This window comes from Phlebotomus papatasi, chromosome 2, assembly GCF_024763615.1.
Source record: "Phlebotomus papatasi isolate M1 chromosome 2, Ppap_2.1, whole genome shotgun sequence".
Taxonomy (NCBI): Eukaryota; Metazoa; Arthropoda; class Insecta; order Diptera; family Psychodidae; genus Phlebotomus; species Phlebotomus papatasi.
Window position 1 is genome coordinate 92,084,819 of NC_077223.1, and position 20,305 is coordinate 92,105,123.

Here is a 20,305-nt window from a genome sequence, read left to right on the forward strand (position 1 = left end):
TATTTCTTGTATTTTAAGGACTTATTAATATGGTATATTAGAAGAATTCCTTAAGCAATTGGAGGATATGGCGATTAGGATTTAGGCCTAATTATCTTTTTATATTTACATGAAAAAATTATTTTGCATTTTGGGGTTACGTCGAGCAAAATGCATGAAAAGGATATTCAACCATTGATACCTGGAGGAAACGAATATGTTTAAATTATTGAGATAAGATTTTAATTATTTATTCTGTTCAATGTATTTACTTTTATAAAAAAATCATTTTATGTATCAGAGATTGATCAAAATAGATTTCAAGATGTGATACTTTAGTAAGGGGATTAGAAAATAAAATAAAGAAAATAAAGGATATTCAACTTTCGAACAATTATGTCTAAATGTTCTTGCTTCGACAGGACATACCAAAATTGGAACAATGTCCTAGGCAATATTATTCCTTAAAATTTGTTCATTATTATTATACCAACCACTTTAATTTTTTCCTTCTTATATTTTCTCCTGTGACCTTTTACCCCTTTTACTGAAGGTTATCATTGGCAAACAAGTTACATTGCCGTATAACCTCTTATCCGTTTAGGAAATCTCTTCGTATAGGATAAAAAGTCCAATTAAAATAAAACAAACAACTTTTAAATTTGTTGTTCTTATCTAAAAGAAATTTATATCGTTAGCAATGCAAATTAGGATCTTATTTTGTAAGTAAAATTAAATAAAGTCTATTTGCATACCGTTGTCCTAGAACATGAATATATTTGGGATTAAATCCAAACTTTTGGCTTCTGTTAGTATAAGGTTAAGAAAGTTATTGAGTACTCTATTCTCACTGTATTTGTCCTGAAAGTTTTCTATCAACTTGATAGTAATAGCTGTTACAAGAAGAAACTATGTAGTTAAAAGCTTCACTTGCAGAGAGATATGGTTAGGATGAGAATATTAACTGAATTGTTGTAATCAGAATTTGTAGAATATAGACTTAAAATTAAAGCACTCAAACTCTCACATCTGGTGCCGCCTTATTATTTATGTTTCAAGGGGAAGTTTTGAACATTAAAATATTCTGTAACTTTGCGCGACCACGGAGGAACTTGTTCTACTACCACGTGAAATTCATTGTTATTTTCCGTCTGGATGAATGCAAATGTTTTCCAGGGTGGAAAATTTCACGACTCTGTTGGAAAACTCACCTATTTGGCAAGAGATTTTTCCAGTAATGTAACAAAAAAAAAACAGTCTCACTTTTCATACAAGTATGAACACTTCTGGGAGACGAAAGTGAGGAATGTTTTAAAAAATCCCCAATGGTGCATTTTTTACACATCGTTGATTTAATTAGGAGCTTGAAGAAGGAGAAAAAAAGGAAATTGCTTTAGTTTGGGATGGGGAAGACAGTGAAAAAGAGGATGTATAAGGAGCTAAAATGGGATAAATTTACATTGGTGACAATATTGAAAATAGTCTTCCGAGTGAGTTCATTTTATTAACAACAATCTCATTTGGCGTCTAGAGAGGATTCCTGACAACCATTTCGAAGTACGATGAAAATTGTGTGTGGGGTGGAAGGAGGAAGGAAAAATGACAAGTCGACGGGAATTGAAATTAAATGCAAATCTCTCTATATTTCAATCTCAATTTTATCTCATGACACATATTATGTACTTTTGGGGAAGTATGTGGAAATTTTCAATTTGTCAGTTATGTGCACACGATTGAATTACAACGACCAAATGATTCGTTTTGTTACGCACAAAACCATGAAAATAAGGGTTGAAAGGGAAAGAGAGGTGTGTTTTTGCTTTTGTTGGGAAGGATGAGGAAAATGAGTGAAAACTGCTTTGCATGAAATTGACGCTTGATTCTGAGAATTTAACCCCCTCAAATGCGGTTGGTTGTTGTTCTACCTAAAAGCATTTTCTGCCCATTCTTCCTCTCGTGGTTGTGATACTGCGAAAGGCGCCTGGTGAAAGTTTTCGTGCGATAACAACATAACGACTTTCAGCCTCTAATGACTACATGGCAGTAGGGAAATTGGGGGATGCAAGGGGGAAACTTGAAGGGGATGGTGGAACTTTTAATGTATATATGAAAAACGTCGAGGACGAAACGGAAGTTCATGTGAAAAGCTTAGGACTTCATACCACATTTTGTTTCTAAAGTGTCCAAATGGTAAAAGGGCACAGACTTGTTGGTGTTTTCATTGTGAAACTAACACTTTCAGGCGAATATGGGTCCAGTAATGTCATAGTGACATAATTTGAGATACGAAAAGTTTTTATTGTGATTTCACGGTGAGAGAACATGGAATGGAAAAGTTCGAATCGGAGAGAAGAAAGTTTAAAACTTAGTTCAAATGAATAGAAGGGATTTATTTAGATTTTTTTTTTACATTTTAAGGTTTATGCACATGACACAGACAGGTGACAACAACTTCTTTTTATAGATTTTAATTTGGCAGAACTTTACTAAAGGCCCATTATTTTCTCTGACTAGAGCTAGAAAGCTTTCAAAGGTTTCAAAGCATTCGGAGCTTTAGCTTATAAGAAACTGATTAGGGTAAGTGTGCCCAATTCCGGCCAGCTTGCAATTTCGGCCACCTTTTTTGTTCCTCGAATTTCCATGAATTTTTAGTTTTTACATACTCTAGAGATTATACAATGGAAAAGAATAACAAAAAATGTAGCTTCGACAAACGAGATGACGTGAAAAAGGCATTGGAAGAATTCCTGAAGGGCAAGGAACTATGAGAATGAAGGTGGCCGAAATAGGGCACCAAAGTTATGTCTACATTTTTATTCATTTTAAAATGTATTAAGAATGATTTTAGAGTAAATAAAGACGATAAACTGTCTACAAGGTTTTAAGCAACACTCCTTAAGTAGAAAGAATGAAAAAAATCAATTTCCATTAAAGATATTACATTTCAAACTTGAGACTTTGGCGCTTGCATGCAACTATGCCGAAATTTGGCACACTTACCCTAAGTATTTATTTGAATATTAGCTTAACTCTATTCTAGTTATTTTTTTTAATGTGTACTTGGCCCTTAAGCTTCACCCATAAGGATTTTTTTGTCACTCCCTCTTTAACACTGAGAGAAATCCGAAAAAGTAAAAATAACATTCTGGAAATGTTTATTTTACCCTGCAGTATTGATCTGAAATCGGTGTAAATATTTCTCTTTTTAGGTGTATTATGGGTTAAAGTTACCCTTCTTCATGTTAATTTTACCCTTGAAAAGGTGTAAAATTAACATTAAAAAATGTTAATATATTTTTACATCTAAAAAGTGTTAAAGTTATCATGGTTAATCTTACCCCCGTTTTTTCCTCACTGAAATGTAAAGTTTAAAATTTTCAGTTCTTACTTCATTTTTTTCCCATCTCTTTGGCAATAAATGGATATCCCGATGATTTTATGATACATTCCAGGATTAAAACTATCCATATAGGGGGAAGTGAGGCACCTTTTAATGCGGGGCAGCTTTAAAATTGGTATTTTTCACCTATTTTGAAATAAAATTGAGCCTTGTCGTGTTATAATTTAGCTGCACTGATTGAGAAGCTAAATTACATTGAGATATGGCTCAGTTCCATTTAAACATAGGAGAAAAATCCTAATTTCAAGGGTGCCCCATTTTAAAGGTGCCCCACTTCCCCCTACTCACTTTTTGACTTCTTTGAAATTGGAAAAGTTCGGCTTAACAAAAACCATGTGCAGTCGATCGGAACAAGTGGTTATCAGAAAGGTCAAGTCTAGAGAGAATACGACAGGGGCGGTAGGGCATCCGAATTCTGCGTTTTGATGTTGACCTGGACTGTAAAAATTCAATGCCACGGAACATAGTCGTGTTACGATCCAAAGTTGTTGCTAACAGTTCCTATTAATAGTTTTGCTCAATTTTAGTAGCTTATAATCCATAATTCCTCATTAGTCCCTCCAATTGATTAGCATTGCCTTTAGATGCTTGTAAATATTTGACCGTATTGCCAATTTTGATCTTCTACTAGGAAAAAACTACAATATTTTTTGTGTTTCGGATATTCGAACAATACCTATTTCTTATTGCCTGTACTATTGCGATGCTGAAAAATCGCTTTTATGCCGCTCACAAATTTTGGAAGTGGATTTTTTCTGATAATATTTTATCGAGATTCGTTTACTGCCCTTGAAAACTAAAATTATAATCCAGAAATGCTTACAGATCGGCGCCATAAATTGTTTTTGGTCTTTTGGTTCTTTACGTCAAAGTCACCATTTCTAAAGCGTTTAACCAATTTTCTCGGGTTATTTTCGATGGTAAATATTTTCCGTAGATATCTTTAATCGAACAACATGATAAACCTGAGAACGGCGGGTTTCAAGTTGAGGGGCTAGCCTAGTGTATATATCATAGATCTCAATTATAAAGCCAAAGAGAAGCAATTTGTGAATTATTTTAATAATAGATTTTGATTGGCACATCTATCTTAAAACTATATCTAAAAAATTTGCTTATGAGCTGAATAAGATTTCTTCGGTTATGTTACAATCGTTACACTTTTAAATTAAATTGGGCTAGGCTCGCCCAGCGAGCACCAAATGCTAACCGATTTCAATTCAGCTGAAAATATTTTTATTTGCAGCTGAATTCTGCCAACCTTAAACGAAAATTCGCGAGGCAGTGGAGCTGTTTCCTTATATTTGGTTAGTACTTTTTGTTCGGCGGCTGCTGACCAGTTAGCACATTTTTTCTGATTGATTTAGCAAAATTATGTTGAACACTGTTGCGGTTAATCGTACATTTTGCACTTTTATCTATAGGGTAAAGTGGTACAAGTTGGACAAATCGTACAATTTGGACAGGGCTTTTTTTCTTGATAAATTTAGTGTTTAATTTTTATTTGTATATTTTTAATGCTTTAGTTTTATAATTTGGTTCCTTGTGCTTAAAAACAAATTTTGTATTGTATTTATTAAGAAAAAGGCATGTCCAACTTGTACCGGCGAATTGTCCAACTTGTAACACTATGTCCAACTTATATCACTTTACCGTATGTTTTTAATCATTGAATTGTTTTAGATGTGTTGATGTGGTGGGTTAAATTATACATTTCATATCAACATGAACTTTGAAGATTATTCTCCGGTTAAGTGCCTTACAATGTGTGATATTTTCTAAATTATTTTGTGCATTTAACCGCAAAAGTAATAGAATCAAAATTGACTTTAATTTGAGTGAAATAGTTTTACTGGAAAATTGCAGACAATTATGGGAAGTGTGAAAAAGCTCTTTCTATCTTACTTTTCCGGTAGAGCTTTCAAAGTTAAGTGCTCTTGTCGTCTGTTTCAATTATCTCAAATGGAAACTGCATTAAAGTTTTCAAACAGCGATTGTAAGACCTTTTCTCGAAAAACTCTGCAGGAATTTTGTGGTTATTGAATTAGCAACTCAGTGTGAGATTAATAGAAATGAGAGAAATGTTAATGAATTTTCATGAAAGTTGAAAGAATATATAATTATTATGTATTGTTGTGGTTGTAAAAATTATTCACATATGATGTTTTGCCGACAATGTTTCATGCTCACCAAGCATTTAATTTGAAGATAATGTGAATATTCTTTTAATGAAATCTATCGATTATTCTTAACTTCTTTAGTACCAATAATAATTCGTATCTGAGCATGGGGCATCAAAATGCAATGTAGTAAAGATTGTATGATTTGTAATTTAGACTCTATATATGGTTGAGTCTATCGAAAAAGTAACTCAACTAATGGACTTTTTATAGGTTGTACTGAGAGTAAACGTGCTGTGAAAGAGAAAAGCTGGGTAAGACGGAGCTTTTTTTTTCTTGCTTGGGGCTTTTGACCGATAAACATTTACTGTAGGTGTTGTGTAAGAAAAATCATTTTCGGTGGAATAAAAGTGGGAGAAAATTGCTTAATTTTAACATAAAATACGCGATTTGAATGGAAGATGTGAATGAAATAATCTCGTCATGGGCAATTTTTGAATTCCAATTTACCAATTACTTTTTCTACTTTATCTTCCTGTAAAAATCGGTAGAATCATCGTTTTGTAATTTAGTGAAGAGGAGGTTTAATAAAAAAATGCTGATGTTGCGACAAGAAAAAATAAATCTAATAAATATCAAATTCACCTTCGAGATTTTTGAGTCACTTTTGGTGGTTCAAGAAAAAAAAAACTCATCATCTTTTTCTGGGTGGTGCTTCTGGGATATCGAATGTCTCTCTGTATTAACACTTCTGCACCTTGAGCCCAAGAAGATCACGGTGATCGGGAGGCAAGAGCAACAGACGGAGAGAGAATTTGTCGGTAAGATAGCAAAAACCATTGAGTTTCATTGAGGCGTAAAATTAAATTTAGTCTCCAAATGCAACCCATTCGGACGTAAAACTTTAGTCTTACACGTTTTCTGCTTTAATTTATATTCCTTCGTGGGCAATAGATTTTAAATTCTGTCTCACTCTAGTCTGTGCTGTTATTATGCCCTTCCTCTAACCCGCCCAAGCTTCACTTACTGGTAGCACAATTTTTATCACTCTATTTGAGCTTCGTTGGAAATTTCAGCGAACATGGCATATGTGGAATGACTATTTTCGGAACGACCATAACCTCTTGTCAGTACGTAGCCAATAAATTCAAAATTGAAAGCCTTATCTCTATCGAACTGGACTTTTTCACTGTACTACTGTTGTATTTTTCCTAGGGAGAGCTTTTAGTGTTTCTTGACTGGGAACAATTGCTTTCCTTCTGCTCAGCACAATGCTCTACCTCTGGGCGGATGGAGAGAAATGGAAGAATAATGTCAGCTGTGGTATTGTCTAAGGTTCTGACTACATACATAAATATGTTTTTGCCTCTGTGGTATGCCAAAAGGAGCTTTCGATGCACCTGGCGCCATCACCGATTGTTGGCGCGAATGTTTACACGAAGAGGCATTATGATGCAAGTTACACAATTACTGAAATTGTTTTATACATCTTTTTTCTCCTCTATTTCTTCGGTGTTCTCTTTTACATCTCAACACACCTGTGAATATGTCGCCTTTGATGCTGGTATGGGATGCTTTAAGGGGGGAGGAACGGCGGAAGAAGAAGAATGCTTCAGTGATGCTGAAGGTGAATTTGCCGACTCAGCCCATTCACCTAACTGCAATGGCTTTAGTAAAAATTCTCTTGACTTATTCTTTTCAGTGTTATTCTTCAAACGAAGAAAGCAGTATTGTTCAAATACTATTTCCAGACATATTTGCAAGTAGTTTACGGTAAATAATTAGACTTTCAAACGGCTATGAGATTAGCAATACAAATTTCTTACGCTCATTCATTTAAATCAATAGACACCTTTCAGTTACTCTTCGACAGCCGTGAATAAGAGATAGGCAAGCTTTTTAATTTTTGTTGAACTTATCAAAATAGAAGAAAAATTCCCAAGGCAGAAGAATGTTTAATACGTCGTGATTTCAATTCTTATTCATAACAACACTGAGAAAAAAAAGAGGGTGCGATTAACTTTTTTTCCTCATAACTTTAACACTTGTTAGGTGTAAAAATATATCAACATTTTTTAATGTTAATTTTACACCTTTTTAAGGGTAAAATTAACATGAAAAAGTGTAACTTTAACCCCCAGTACACCTAAAAAGAGTAATATTTACACCGATTTCGGATCAATACTGCAGGGTAAAATTAACATTTCCGGAATGTTATTTTAACTTTTTCGGATTTCTCTCAGTGAATATTCTCTATTTTATACTTGATTTTCTTCCTGATTTCACATTTTTTCTAAACTCAAAATTTTTCTAGTTGATCCCAAAATTATATTTTTGAAATTATTTGTGGTAATCAGAACAAAATTATTAATTCAAATTTCATCTTTTCTCTTCAACGACGTATTATTCGCCGGACTAGGGCTGATGATCATCTTCTGCTGAAGAATGAAATAGAGGGTCCTACGGAGGCTGTGTAATAGGGCATTCAGACTGGAGCTTTATCCCAGTTCCCGAAGGTTTCGAAATTATACAATAAGAAATTTTTGGGTATCATTTTTGTCTTTAAAATCCAATTCCTAGCCAAAATTTTTCCAAAAATCTTATCTGACAAGGAACATATAACTAAGCCTTTATATCGAAGTACGATAAATTTATCGTTCTTAAATTATAATTTTTCTTCAATTACACTCAAAGAAAAACCTGATTTCTTGGATAATTTAATCTTATCATTATACTCCGTGGGCACTCAATGGGTAAAGTGATAGAGCACTCGCTCTATGATGCAAGTGTCCCGGGTTCGACTCCCCTTTGAGTCACCAGGAATTTTTCTGGCGTTAAAGGTGTTCGGATTGCATCCAGTGAGCTTCACTGCACTTGATTCTACGGGCATGGGACTGACAATCTCATGCCGTACAAGAAAAAAATAATAATACATGTCTAGAAATCCCCTTGCGGGAAGGCCTTGTTCCTTCATGGAATGTTGCGCCAGCATTGTTATTATTATTATAATTATTATTATTCCCTGCACATTTTAACTGTGATTCTGGATTTTTTTTTACAAATGTATTTTTTCTCAGAATTTTTATTAGGCATCGAATAAATGAGAAGTAAAAAAAAATAAAAAAAATTGGTCAGCAAAAAATTAAAAATCAGCAGTAAAAAATAAAAAAAGTGATCAGTGCTTTTACTGCTCATTTTTAATTTTTTACTGACCAAATTTTAATTTTTACTGACCACATTGAATATTTTTACTGATCATTTCGAATTATTTGTCGACCAGTTTTTATGTTTTACTCTTCTTTTTTTCAATTTTTATTATATGATATTTTAATTAGGAAGATATTTTCTTTAATGCTTTTTATTCTTCTAAAATATATATTTTAAAATTTTGGATTATTTAGAGTGCATAAAAATCCGATTCTCGTAGACGATTAAAAAACTATAAGAACGTTCAAATCTAAGATATTTTTTTTACAGGAGTATGATTAATAATGCTATTCTAATGAAAAAATAAAAATAAAAAGGGAAAATCTTTCTCCTGATCATTTTTTAGTACATGGCTGTTCTCATGTCTCTCAGGTACTTCTACATTATCGACTTTCTTATCGTGTTTACTCGTTGTGTTTTCGTCGTGTTCTAAAACAACCAAAATAGTCAGGACAAAAACGAACAGCATGAAAAGTCGATAACGCAGAAGAACATGAGAACAGTTGTGTACTAAAAAAAAGTTTAGGAAAAAGATGTCCTCTTTTCATTTTTATTGGAATAGCATCATAAACGTAAAAATCGTGAAATGGGTCCGTTGCAAATATTGAGGTCCGGAAAGAGTTGAAATATTTTCTTTTATAGGATTATAATCTCCTTTTGGGCATCATAAATTTACTGTCTACTGTTATTATGTTCGTTTCTAATGGGTCACTCATCATCAGGCGTATAGTCTCTATCCCATCTTGCTGATCTGAAGGTACCTTTGTCCTTCGAACAATAGAGGTGCTGGAGTCCTTCATTTTGAATCCATTGCCTAAGGACTTCACCGTTTTCATCGTTTTCTTTGTAGCCCCAATCTGTACAATGGCTGTTAAAATCTGCATGTATACAGGGATGTGGAAATCTTGGAATGGGTGATAAGGGCCAACTTTCATTTGGAGATTTATAGACATTCACAATATTGACACCGGATACATTCAATACAATTATTTCAATATTGTTAAGAGATGTAGCGAGAAGAACTTTAATATCGTTTAGGTCATTTTGTGCATAGGTGGCTACACCATGTATACCTACTATTTACCGCCGCTACTAATTTGTACCGGGGATTTGTCCTCTCCTTAAGATCATCATTATCCTTGATGTGTGTTTCTTGTAGGGCTATGATATTGATGTCTTTGCATTGCAGAATCCTGGAAAGGTACTAGCATTTTGATTGCGATATGCCCTCAATCAGACCTGTGCTCGTTAAAAGTCGTGTAGTGTCGGAAATTTTGTGTTGATAGTTCTAATGGAAATTGCAGATAGCCCTGCTGGTAATTCTAATCCCGCTTATTCACGGTGCCAAAATGAATATTTTTGCGCCAAAAAGACATAATAGAAAGAAAAACTCTCATAAAAAAAAATTGTCTTATTGATATCTTTGTCGGAAGACGGATAGCTGTTTACTAAATACCCTTTCACTTGAATCTTGCGGAAATATGAAGAAATTTAAAGAAAATATCATTTCAAATGATAAGCTTCCTAAGTCGCGCGCAATTCAACTCGAGAGAGAGATAGAAACACTAATAACTCAATTGACAAACGTTTGGCGGCGCTGCAGTTGCAAAAATCTCTGAAATGCGACAAAATATTTTTTTCTCTATTTTATCCTTATTACCAGGTCGTGTTCCTTCTTGTAATACGTACTTTTGCATTCCTTATTAACCAAAATAATGTTGTGCAAAAGGATTTTTCTCAAATCTATCCTGAATTTTGGGACAGCTCAAAAGAATATGAGTCTTCCAGCTCAAAATTTCATCCCAATGTTTTTGTTGTAATATCGACAATAATTTACAATTAACTCAAATAACTGTATTCAACTAAATTATTAAAAGCATTTTCTTGTGAAAATTATTTAACTCTAAGGAATTAAACAGTTTTTACATTAAAAAACATCCCATTTTCTCCACATGAATTTTCACGGAATTTCGAAGAATTCCCAACTGGCACCACCAAATTCACTTCGGCTTTTAGCTCAGGCCTGCCCTCAATGTTCAAATGGCATACTTTTAATGTTCTTCCCCTGATTTCCCTGATTTCAATGGGCACTTACACTTACTAACTAGAATATGAGTCAAGATGATGTTTAGCGTAAAAATGCAAAATAAATATTTTACAATTTTACCACTGTTGTACGTAAACTCGTTTGTCAACTTATCATTAAGTCTGTGATGGGCATATCATTCATTAATCTTCAGAATTCTGAATACCCTGTCCACGTCTTATCGTGCACTAGTTCTTAGAGTTCAATTTACAGTAAAATTCTCGAAAAAAAAAATCTTCCTACTCTGCATCTGTCCATCCCAGAAAGACATTCACAGTCGATGAAGTGAGAAAAACAGCGTTTCGTCCAAATGAAAGTACCACGAACTAGACGTGTGCTTGGTGCGTGAGTGGATTAATATTCTTTTCTTTGTTAGCTTCATAATCTGGATGAATGTTTTCTTGGCCAATTGGGAAAAATGCTTTTGGGTATAGAGAAATTCTTTTCCATCGACATGAAATCCGTGACGACTTGACTGTATGATTTTGCTCATGGGTGCTCTGGAATGGATTGTGGTATTGGTCATTAGTTGGCCGTTGATCTCACATCAGGCAGCCAAGAGATGCTGAACCGCATTCTCAATCTTGTCTGCCTCCGAGAGACATTACAAGAGATGAAGGAAAAGGTGAGGAAGACTAAAAGAAATGTGTATGCAAATTACAGCACCGTTTCGAATTATCTTTTCTGTTGTGATCGTGAGGAGACACTCACTCAAGTTAAAAAAAAAAAAAAACATTAATTGATTACATTTTTGAACCTACAAGAGGTTTCCTGCTTGACCCAAGAGCAATATGATGTCTTTCTCCTCAGTGAAAAATTATTCTCGCATTTGTAATATTGCCTACCGGAGGGAATTTTATTTGGCAAATTGGCGATATGGCAGCGATATTCTAGGAATCCTTTTCAAAAAATTTCTCTGCCATGTTTGTTGTTGTGGGTCATAAAATGGAAACCACAATATATTATTTAATGTTTGGTGTCTGCTGGGTGTAGTTTAAATTATAGGTCTGTGAATTTTGATACGTTTTTATCCATCTCTCTTGGGCCTTTTTTTCCTACTGCTCAACTCAATTTTTGACTATGGCCCATAATCACGCATCAGCTATAAACTCAATGCTTTTGTTGTGTTGAATAGTCTGCACGATTTGCTCTTTTACTAGTGCATTCAGATGTTGTAGGAAATTTAAAGGATTGGCAATATAAATTTTCATGGAGACAATCCATTAATCTAAACGATCATGATTTAAATTTAAAAAGCCCCTCCTGGGAATTTCCTGAAGCTTATATGATTATAGAAGTATTGAAATTTAGACATACCTAATGTATTATGTGAGATAAATTTTAAAAGGAACGATTTAAAGATAAAATATACTCTTAAAATAATTTCGAAGGATTTCAAGTGCACCCAACGGAAATATGTATCTATGAAAACTACTTAAGTAAATAAATTAGGGTTTTTGTTACAAACTGCTCTATATTACTATTGCTTTCTCTCCCATATTCTTTGTCTATCCTGCAATATTTATTATCATCAAGAATTATTAGCGCTTGAATTTATTTTTTTTCGCAAAATAAGAAACGTTACGGAAAACATAGTAAATGTTATACCCTCTTGGTTCTAATAAAAGCATATTTTTTGGTGCTACTTCATTAAAATTTAAAACTGGAAGTTTTTCTCCTGAATATTTTGTTAATACATGAATGTTTTCGTATGCTTCTTTATAATCGACCTTTCTTTGTGTTGGTATTTTTTACGACTATTTAATGGTTTTAGAACATGACAAGGAGATTGGAGGAAACAGTCATGACCGGAACCAGGAACCAATAAAAAGAAAAGTCGATTATGCAGATTTACATGAGAATAGTGATGTACTAACAAGTGTATTAAATAAAATGTTTAGGAACAAGATTCCTCCTTTTTATTTATTTTTAATGGAGTAGGACCATTATGGTGCTATTCCAATGAAAATGAAAAGGCGAAATTTTTCTTTTGAACATTCTTTTAATTACATGATTGTTCTCATATGCTACTGCATAATCGACTTTTCTTTGTGTTGGTTCCTGTTTCGATTGTTTGGTGGTTTGTTGGAAGACGAGGATTGGGGAGAATAGTCGTAAAAGAAACCAACACAAAGAAAGGTCGATAATGCAGAAGCACGTGAGTGCAGTCATGTACTAAAATTATCATTTTCTATAAATATTTGACAACGATATTGACGTATTAAGTTTAATAACAAAATATGATGTATTAAGTTTAAATCGCCCTTATGAAAAAAATAATTTTTTGATAAAAATGATTAAGTAAAAAAACCATTACTCTTATAAATAAAATTCAACGATGGATATTTAGATTTCTTTCGCTATTTATTTATTTATTTATTCATTCATTTATAAATTCGTGTTCCTGTACAATTTTTCTCGTAGGACTTTTATGAAGCTCAGTATTTTTATTTATTTTTTAATTTTTATTATCTTTTATTAAAGAATAGAATGAATGAAGAAATATTTGTGAGGATGAAGGCAAATGGTTCCAAATCCAATTGAAGTTTACAGCGCTCCTAGAAGGAATTTCATGAAGCTTACATGCTTTGAAAAGCTGCAAACTGGTAGATGTTTATTTTCTTAAAAAAAAAGGCTTTATGGATTTTTTTCTTTCCATACTATTAAAAAAGTATATTAATTTGCTTTAAACCAGGAAGGTTTTGGGCTCTTTTAAGAGTTGAAAGCTTTTAAATAAGCACTTTATTATGCTATTACTGTGTTATCACACTAGAATTTTTCAATTTGTAAATTCAAATGCTCTATTTTGCATAAAAAATCCATTAAATTGATAGATTTTCAGTAATTTATTGATATAAACTAATACTTGGTCCACAAAATATACTAAATTAGAATTCAGCAAACTAAAATGTTAAAATTGCTCATTCATTTCAATTTATTGCGTTGAACAAGTAGTCTTTTGAACCAAATTGTTCTTATTAAATTAATTCACTCAGAATCAATATTATTTGTGGTCAAAAAGTATGATAAGTATACAGTGGTTAGCGATAAACTTGTACGAAATGAAGCTTCAGTATCGGGAGTATTTCCTAAGTTCCTCCAAAGCCATTTGAAGGAAATTGTTCCGTCAAGAAATCTTGGTTGGGATGACTTCATACAGATTTTCAACAACACTGTAAAGGCCTAGACAGACCTGAGAATTAGCCGAGAGACGGCTTAGCGTAATTATATTCGAAATTATGTTTTAACTTTTCCACTAAGCCGTCTCTCTGCTTAAGTCAGAAGTGTGTCTAGGGCATAAGAGAGTCTTTTTATGGGCCTCCTTGCCTGCAGCCCTTTCTTTTGGCTTTTAGGATCCTTTTGCATAACAGTTAAGTTACTTACGAGACATTTTAAGTACTATCACACAAATGTGTCCTGGCTGAGAGAAATTTCGATTCTTTCTGGAAGTATTGATGCTCAATTGAACCTTAAAAAATCTTAAAGAATCTTAAAATTAAAATCTGAAAATCCTATAGTGCGATAGCACCGTAAACTCGAATTGACATTGCTTCACTGAGAAAAAAAGAGAGTGTGATTAACTCTTTTTCCTCGTAACTTTAACACTTTTTAGGTGTGAAAATATATCAACATTTTTTATGTTAATTTTACACATTTTTAAGGGTAAAATCAACATTAATTAGGGGTTAATTTAACCCTAATACACCTAAAAAGGGTAATATTTACACCGATTTCGGATCAATAATGCAGGGTAAAATTAACATTTCCGGAATGTTATTTTAACTTTTTCGGATTTCTCTCAGTGTTCTTTTAATGTCAGATGATAATGGTTAAGATTAAAGCACTTCTAAAGGATATTTGATGAAATATGTATTACGGAAGGGTTTCTGGAAAAGTTTGTAAGATGCTTAAACGTTGTTTAAAAAATGTGTATCTTATTTGCTCCAGAATGATGCTAAAAAATATTTAATTATTAAAAAATTAGATAATTAAGATTTGCTTTTCTCCTATCTGTTTTTACTAATATTGTGCCTCACTAACAAAATTTTTTAAAACAGTGATTAAAATGTTGCAATCTATTTTCCAGAGCAAGTAACAAAAACTTTTGAGCATTTCTTGAACACAGTTGTAAAGTAATTCAACCATAAGTAATACGAATTGTACAGAATGCAAAGTAGAAAAGTTTTCCTTCATTTTCTTTTCGCATTCTTGCTCAAAAATCTGAAAAGTTTTCTCACTATCTTCTATGTAGTTTGTGTATTTTTCACACAGTAATTTTGGATGTAAATGAATTAAAAGAAATCTCCATAGTGGTCCTCTCTGTTGAGCAAAAGCACTCAATTATCTTACACTCCAATTATGTGTAAAGTCTTGTGCTTTTTGCATCGTTAAATTTTCATATAATCTGATTAAGATAATTTATAGTAGTCACAAGAGAATTGGTAGTAGAACAAATCTGAGAGAGAAATATTTATACAAAGGAGAATGGTCAAAACTATATGGGCGCTGGTCCCGGAATCGCCACAAACGAGAGTAGGCGCATTTTGTAGGTACTAATATAAGATTAAAAAATTGCCAAGATCCAGGACAATAAACGCTGGGAGTCCTTGTAAAAATGCCTTTATCCTTTCGATAAATCGCTGTTTTGACAACGAATTACAAAAGAACTGCTAAAGTGATCTTGATGAAATTCGGTATAGGGTCACTGTATGACTTAAAGTTTTTATCCATGCATACCACCCCCTCCCCTCACCCTCCATTCTGATAGCCCCCATACAAATTGGGGACGCTTTACCTTATAACTCCTTTCTAAGAGAAGGTAGAAAGCTGAAATTCGACAAAGGAACAAAACTTAGGGAAGACTTTTAAACCATGCATAATAACTCCCTCCTCTGCCCCCCCCTTCTTGTAGCCCTCATACAAAATGAGAGCATTTCACCTTATAACTTTTTTCTGAAAAGAGGTAGAAAATTGAAATACGGCATGGGAACAAGGCTTAAAGAATACTTTTTAATCATACATACCAAACCCTTCGTACATCACCCATTCTGGTAGCCACCATACAAAATAAAACCATTTTACCTTATAACTCCTTTCTAGGAGGAGGCAGAAAGTTGTAATTCTACATGGGAACAAAGCTTAGGAAAGACTCTTTAACTATGCATTCAACCCCCTCCCCCACCCACACATCTGATAGTCTGATACTCCCAATATAAAATGAATTCCTTCGCACAAATCGTTATTAATTCACTGAATTGCATATTAGTACAAGTTATGTAGACAATAAATTGAGAAGCAACTCCAAAAAACTTGATTACAATATCAAAAAATTCACCATTTATGCTAATTAGATTATACAATGAAGATATGTTTCTTTCTTTCGCGGATCAACAGATCTTAACGAGGCGAAAAATGAAATATAAAGAAGCTGTCTATAAATGCATCTAAAAATCTAGAAAATTATTGTTAACGTTATTAGTTATTCATTTTTTTTTTCATTTTTTGCAAAACAATTACTTTTCTCAGAAAGGAGGTTAAAATGCTCTTATTCTGTATGGTGTTACCAGAACGGGTGATGGAGGAAGGGGTTGAAAAGTCTTCCCTGCTTTGTTCCCTTGTCGAATTTCAGCTTTTTACCTCCTCTTAGAAAGGAGTTATAAGGTAAAGTGCCCCCATTTTGTATGGGGGCTATCAGAATGGAGGGTGAGGGGAGGGGGTGGTATGCATGGATAAAAACTTTAAGTCATACAGTGACCCTATACTGAATTCCATCAAGATCGCTTCAGCAGTTTTTGCGTAATTCGTTGTCAAAACAGCGATTTATCGAAAGAATAGAGGCCTTTTCACAAGGACTCCCAGAGCTTATCGTCCTGGGTTCCCGCAATTTTTTAATCTTATACTAGTATCTACAAAATGCGCCTACTCTCATCTTTGGATAACGGTGAACTGGTGCCCATATATACTTTTGACCATTTTTTCTTCCAAGAAACAGTTTTTATGCTCTAGAACTTTTCCTCCATGGTTTAGAACATTGGTCCCAGAACAAAAGTTGTTACCTACACCAATGTCTATCCAATGATATAGGTCCCGTTCGTGGCGATTCCGGGACCGGATTTGACCATTCTCCTTTTACCCAAGAACTTCTGGTGCTCTTGGGTTTAAGTTTGTTTCCTGAGAAAGTTCTTGCGATTTATGGCTATAAAATTATAATATTAGTTGCCTCTCTTTTTTGCTATATGGACTGTACCGTTTAAGCATGAAAAATTAATAGTTGGTTTATAAAATGACCGCTGTGCAATTTTGTCTGAAAATGATGTTGTCAATTTAGCTAGAAAGTTGCGCTACATTTTCGACCAAGTCCACCAAAAGTCCAAATGCAATTAATTAATAGAGTTGTTTGGTATAGAAGGAAATTTTTGTGGTTTCATGTTACGAGAAGTTGAGCAGTATATATTGTTGATTTTTATGTCTTGTACCATTTCAATATATTCAAATGTTTATTAGGTGATGAAAGAGAGCATTTTATACTGATCTACTTGCTCTGCTAGTGGTCTAGTGATAATTTTTGAAACGAGTTTTCCACCCGAGATTTACACCAAGCAATTGATACTAACGTACTTTAATTAACGCTGGCGACAACATAAAATAGTCATCTAGTGAAAATTAGTTTTTACCCTCCCGATGTGCTGGTCATTAAGAGATTGTTCACCTCCTCTCTCTTTGACACAATCAGTTGCAATATGTTAGATGTGAAATAAAATTGCATGAATTTTATTAGTTTAGTACCAAAGAGAAGAACAATCGGCTAAACATTCTTCCATTCTCCAGAGAGAAACAGTGAAAAGTGTGAAAACTATGCACAATTGCGCATCCATTGGAATTTACCGGGATATCCAGCAATAAGGAGGAGGTTCATCGGTGCTAAAGCATGTAAACGTTAGTCCTTTGTGTCTTCCATTTGATTAAACAGTCGATATACATAGAGCTTCGAGAGTGCGAGATGGAAAATAAATTCAACAGGGGTAACACATGGATGTTCAATTCAATGAATTATCTGATTCAATTAACACCTTTTCCCAATTGATTCTCAGTTTCAATTTGCCAGTGCCATGAGAGAAATCTCTGTTTGAAAAATTCAGCACATTTAACACTGAAGGAGAATATCTCTTGGTCAATTTATTTTTACTAATTTTGACCAACGCGAAGATGGGTTCAAAAGAGATGCGAAACTGTTACATGGAATCTTGTCTTTCATTTATGTGTGGGCTTTAAATTCTTACATGGTTCTTTCAGTTCATATGGGAGTCACATTGAAGGTTCTTGTTTTAAATAGTTTACTACATAGAGGTTAAGAATTTCACCTAAATAATTTCTGTTATTTAATATCCCTCACGAGAGGTCAACCTTATGGTTCATATTAAAATATCGCAAAATGCAATAACTTTTCACAACATTACAACTTTGCGCGGGCACTTCTAGAGGCTATAAATTTTAAAGTGTGAGTTTTTGATAAGATTCAAGAATTTAAAATTGCAATCAAGACCTTTCCAATTAACGACAGAACAACTAACTTTAACACTGCATTTCCATGAAAAGCATATTAATGGTTATCACTTGTGTGAAAAGGTTTCGACTATAGAGGAGAATGGAGCAATTTCGTGCTCGTTTAAAAATGAGTTTTTGGAAAACTGCCCAAAATAGGCCATAATTTTAGATTTTAGGTCGTCATTTAATTAATGCTACAGATGAACCATCTGTTCGGATAAAATTCCCTTGTGTTCTAGTCCTCCGAATATAGTGGCTGAAGGACCAGTTCAAACTCAATTTCATGCAATTTTGTTTCATTTCTGGTTTCTTTCGGTTTTGGTTCAAAGTGAGCAAATGAAACAGCTATTGCGATAAGAGCTCTTTCATACCCAAAATATTATGTAGGATGTTGAACAAATGGTCATATGACATAATTGTGATCTTAGCTAAATCTCTTAATTTCGCTTTGGAATCACACTATAGTAAGGTGAAGTAACTGGATCATTTTCCGAAGAGTGCTACTTAAATGCTTGTTTTTGGACTGATGAAATTCTTTTTTAACTCTTCTAAATCCATAGAATTATTCACTGTTTCATTCAGAAACATAATATAAAAAATGATCGAAAATATTAAAGAAAATTTATAAAATAAATGATAATACTGAAATAAGGCAGCATGCACTAACTGGGTCGCCTTTTCGCTAATTCACTTTTAACCCTCTAACGTCCAATTTTATGCAAAATATGTAGTGTTATAATTTTTTCTAGACTAATTACGATTCAATAAACTCAAAAATACCATTCGTTTTTCATTTTCTCTTTTAGTTTGTTTAGGCGAAAAATGCAAAACTATAAAAAATTTTGAAACTCTTTTTGCTTCTAGAATTCACATTTTTACTTTTTTCAAATGTATTAATTAAAATACACAAAGTAGAACGATATATCTTTCAGTAAAAAATAAATTTATTTTAGTCAGATTACTTTAAACCGGTATTTTTCTTGATTTTGGAAATGAGATTTTTTCCACAAAAAAAAATTTACTTTTTCTCTGACCTGTCACACAAAACTTTCGATAGCAATTAAACGAAGAGTCAAAATGAGTTCAAAGTTCAAACCTTGAATGGATTACCGTGCAAGAGTATTACCGTGGATACTATAGCAATTCTGAATAAATAAAACCTTTATTGTCGCTGTAAATGCGATTTTTGTAATGCTACCCTGCAGTGACTCTTAACCATAGAGGGTTAATTAAACCTTTGGATGTAAAATACTTTTTTTTAACAAGGAAAAAACAATAAATGTTTTCAATCAACCAGCTGTCATTAGCGAAAATATCACTGCTAGAAAATTTTTAGTGAAGAACCCATCTGGCACAAGATTGAAATGAGTCAATTACACTCACTTATTTAATGGATAAAAATATTATTTTTGCTTTTTCTCAAACTTGAAAAGCTTTATTATGTTACTGTAGTGACTATATTACGGAAATAAAAATAAAAATATTATTTTAAGTGGATTAGTCATAAACGATCCAGATGACAAGGCGCCCGGATTAGCACACTTGACTATTTATGGTTGAAGAACGTGTTCTCAACTATTGATATCTTTTGGAATGTCATTGTTTATTTTGTTTAATTAATACAGGCAAGTTCACAGATATTAAAGTTTTTTTTTAATCTCACTTTTCAAACAATATTCAAGCTAAATTAACTTGTTCTCCCTCTTATACAGGCTTTAGACCTAGGGCTTAGCCTTATGGCTTAACTTCTCTAATTTCTTCTTAATCAAGATTTTTTGGAAAATTATCACTTAAAATTGGTTGACATGGGCAAGTGATCCATTAAATTTTGAAAAACCAATAAAATTGGTTGCTATTTTGAATTTCGAGACCATCGGGAACTGGGATAAATGTTAGATTTGAAGCCGGTCTTACGTATTTGGTAATTTAAAAATAAATCGTACAATTCTCATATTAATTTATTATTCC

At 33.2% G+C, this 20,305-nt stretch overlaps 1 protein-coding gene across 1 annotated transcript in view; it reads left to right on the forward strand.

Annotated features, from left to right (window-relative positions):
• Positions 1–20,305, forward strand: part of LOC129802390 (protocadherin-like wing polarity protein stan) — a 94,578-nt gene that overhangs the window by 48,650 nt on the left and 25,623 nt on the right. The window lies entirely within an intron of this gene.